The 3,972-nt window shown below is 47.4% G+C and overlaps 1 pseudogene; it reads right to left on the bottom strand.

The window, feature by feature from the left end:
* Positions 1 to 1,696: 1,696 nt before the first annotated feature.
* On the bottom strand, positions 1,697 to 1,816 carry LOC127666409 (uncharacterized; annotated as a pseudogene).
* Between the last annotated feature and the right edge of the window lie 2,156 nt (positions 1,817 to 3,972).

Here is a 3,972-nt window from a genome sequence, read left to right as displayed (position 1 = left end):
TTCATTCCGATGACTTGTTGGTCTGGTTTGAGGCCTCTGGCTTCTGCTACTCTATCTGTATTAGAACCTCACTGGGACTCTTCCTGGATATCTTGTTGTGGCTCTGTGTCATGGAAATCCTGTGGCTTTCAATCTGTAAGGCCAAGCCTATCACTGTCACGGCCTCCAGAAGTTTATCAATGGCGTGGCTGCTGAGGTGGACCAACGTAACGCCCTGGACCTGCGTCTGAGAGGTATCTGAGCTGGTCAGCCTGCCAGCTCTCCTCTCTCCTGCTCATGTTGTGTGGACAGCTCACCAACAACACAGGAAAGCAGGGCCACCTCTAGCCTGCCCCTCAGGCAGCCTACAGATGCAGGGCCTGCTCTCTTGAGTGTTACAGTGAGTGAGGGGCATGGCCAGTTCTCCAACTCTCATCACTCCAGGGCCAGGTCTCCTGCCTCCCATAGGTGTCAAGGGGGCAGGGGAGGGGAGGGCATCTCTCACTCACCCACTCTGCCATACATGGCAAACAAGTTGAGGGGCCAGTTTTCCCACACTCACACCTTCAGGCTGGCTCACCGTGTGACCATCAGGATATAGGTCTACTGTGCTGTCCAGATGAGTCAAAGGGCTGGCTGAGTGACACAGCAGGTAGGGGATTGCAGGGACAGCTCTCATTCCCACAGGGCCACTCTACTGTGCTGCCTAGGCAAAGTTCAGGAACTGCTCTCTCAAGGGCTGCAGCTGGTGAGAAGCAGAGATAGCTCTCCCATTTGAGACGAGCTCTCCTGCCTGCTGTATATGGTAAGGGGCAAGAGAAGGGGCATCTCTCCTTTGCCCATGTCACTACACAGCATATAAGCATTGGGGCCAGTTCTGCCACTCTTGTGCCCTCAGGGGTAGCTCAGCCAAGTCCTTACCACCGGGGTAAGTTCTAGTGTGCTGCCTAGGTAAGGTTCCTGTTCTATTCTCTAGAGTATGACATCTGGCTAAGAGTGGGGTCAGCTCTCCTGCTCTCCTGCCCTCAGAGATAATTCTCTAAGGATTCCCAGGTGAGGAGTGGAGTTAGTTCTGCATAGACTTCAGACATCAACCTTTTCCTTAGGTGGCAGCTTAGGCCAGAAATGTGTGTCTGGCCTTTAGTGGTAACTGACCCCTGCTGCTGCAGGGCTATGAACCTATATGGTGTCCTTGTTGGCAGCATAGGCCAGGACCCCATCATGGTCCTCGGTGACATCCCCAACTACTCACATTAGGCTGTTCCTCACTACCCTGAGTCAGTCTCCAGTTCTGTTTCTCTTCATTGGGCCCACATCCTTCTGTTCCTCTTTCTCTTCCATTTCTCAACCACTTACTTGCTCCTCTTAGTGGCACTCGGGGTCTCTGAGTGTCTGGGGTTGTCTCAGGAGTGGTCTCAGGAGTGCTAGGCCCTTCCTGTGCATTACGGCACCCGGCAGGACTCATCTTGGGTGTGGTCTGCTCACCTAGACCTGTGAAGCATCAGCCTGTAGTCATCTCAAACGAGCTCCCTGTCTGATCTGGGCCCTAGTCTGGTCCCAGCTGAATGGCTCCAGGTGAGGGTCTTAGACTCACTCTGTGCCCTGGGAGCCCATCAGAGCATATACAGTGCTGGACTGGTGGTTCTCTCAGGCTGTCTCCCTGTCTGAGCATCCTAGTGCCAGACTGGTTTTGTCACGGGCCAGCTTTTTATTAGGGAATGTTAGAGTACTATTCGTTCAGATGGTCACAGGTCAGAGCACTGAGTGTAGACATAGCTTTTCTCCCCGTTACCACCACATGACACAGTAGTCACACCTACAAGTCTCTAGGACCAGGGAAATCAGATGCTTTTTAAATTTATGACTAAATTACCTATGGTTCTACTGTTAGAAGATGCCGGCAGATTCCCAGCCATCTGTTTTACTGTAGACTCCCAGGATTTGTTAACATTCTATGTGGTTCTTCTGCTGTGGTCTAGTACATGACTGGTAACCCACCCCATTATTCCCTGCCCTTTTCTCACCTCAGTTCCTACTACACTAACTACAGTCTGCAAATATTTGATGGTTGCACCTCCCCCAAACTCCACATGCTGAAACATAAGCCTCAGTCATGTAATTGCATGTGAAAACAGACCCTTTGGGGGGGATTTGGTTATGAAGATGTATCCTACACAAATGAAATTGATATCATTATAAAGAGACCCAAATGAGCTCGTTCCCGTCTCTGTCCATGCGATGGATGGTGTAGCAACAAGCTGTCCATCCGAAGAAACACACTGCCACCAGGCATAGACCCTACTGTCACTGTGTTCGCTTCTCAGTCCTCAAAGAGATTAGAAAAATGTTTCTGTTCTTCCTGCTTACCAAGCATGTGGTACCCTGAGCAGATGGAGTGACTGGAAGTCTTAAAGTAGTAATGGCGAAGGAGACTGTAAAGATGCTGATGACAGTAACAATAAGAACTTCATATATTGAATCATTAGTACTTGGTTCTTGTTGTCTTTGTCCTGGATGGCCTGCTGCCCAACCCTACCTACCCTTGGAGGTTGGAGATGTGGTGGCACAGAGACTCTGGGAGCAGGTAAGAAACACCTCAGCAAGCTCTGCTGAACGCTGCTGTAAGCTCCTCTAATACCTTCTGCCTGCATCCCATTGGTCCCAAGAAAGCATCTCTTCTAAACATCAGTTCCCAATTGGCTGGCATTGTCTGTGTCAACAAGCCTTGTTCTATCAAGCAGTCCTCTATTAGGTCCTCCTTCAAGAGACACCTTTGCAGCTGCGTCGCTCAGTCACACATGCATCTTGTTTATGCAGAGATGGCCATACTGTTCCTTCTACAAGTTTTTGCTTAGTTAATTCCCACAGTGACTATGACAAAAATATATGAATCACGATAATAATGTCCCCTTCACAGAAGGGAAAAATAATAAACAGTTATACTTTATTATTGAATGTAGAAAACAAATTTTAAGATTTAAAAAAAATGAGTCATCTCTACTTACTAAAATAGCACAGAATTTCATATTTCTAAAGTCCAATGGCTAACTAAGAGTTTGTTTCCACTGTTGTTACAGGATTCTTGATTATTGTATGGAAAACCTAATCATTAGCAAAATGCAGAAGCCTAAATAGAAGTTTGTTAGATGTGTTCTAAAGAGATGCAATTTTGCTGTGCCTTTGAAAGCCTCCATAGATAAGGATGCTAAAGAATGTAAAGTTCCTGATGTGCTTGGAAGAGGCTGTGTGGTCTTTGGTCTTTGGCCTCAGGCAAAGTCATCTGGGTGACCTCCAGCATTGAAGGTGAAAAGGTTCTGCCACTACTAACTTGGTTTGGAGCACCTCCCCCCCATGATGGTGGCATGATTCAGCCTACCAAGGATTTAGGGAAGGAGCTAGAGACATCTTTTATAAGTAACTGGGCCTTTGATAGAATGAGTTCTCTCTCCCTCTCTCTCTCTCTCTCTCTCTCTCTCTCTCTCTCTCTCTCTCTCTCTCTCTCTCTGTGTGTGTGTGTGTGTGTGTGTGTGTGTGTGTGTGCTGTGTGTGTGTTGGCATGGAAAAGGCTTTATAGAAGTTTGGTTGGAACTGGAAAATATCATCCTAAGTGAGGTAACCCAATCACAAAAGAATACACATGGAATGCAATCTCTGATAAGTGGATATTAATTAGCCCATAAGCTCTGAATACCCAAGGCACAATTAGCATAACAAATGACTTCCATGAAGAAGTAAGGAGAGGGTCCTCATCCTGGAAAGGCTTGACATAGTATTGTAGGGGAGTACCAGGACAGAGAAAAAGGAGGGAGGTAATTGGAGAATAGGTGGAGAGAAGAAGGCTTTTTTTTTTTATTCGATATAATTTATTTACATTTCAAATGATTTCCTCTTTTCTAGCCCCCCCACTCCCCGAAAGTCCCGCAAACCCCCTTCTCTTCCCCTGTCCTCCCACCCACCCCTTCCCACTTCCCCATTCTGGTTTTGCTGAATACT

The sequence above is a fragment of the Apodemus sylvaticus genome, chromosome 15, assembly GCF_947179515.1.
Source record: "Apodemus sylvaticus chromosome 15, mApoSyl1.1, whole genome shotgun sequence".
NCBI classification, from domain to species: domain Eukaryota; kingdom Metazoa; phylum Chordata; class Mammalia; order Rodentia; family Muridae; genus Apodemus; species Apodemus sylvaticus.
This window is presented reverse-complemented; position numbering and strand designations above follow the sequence as displayed.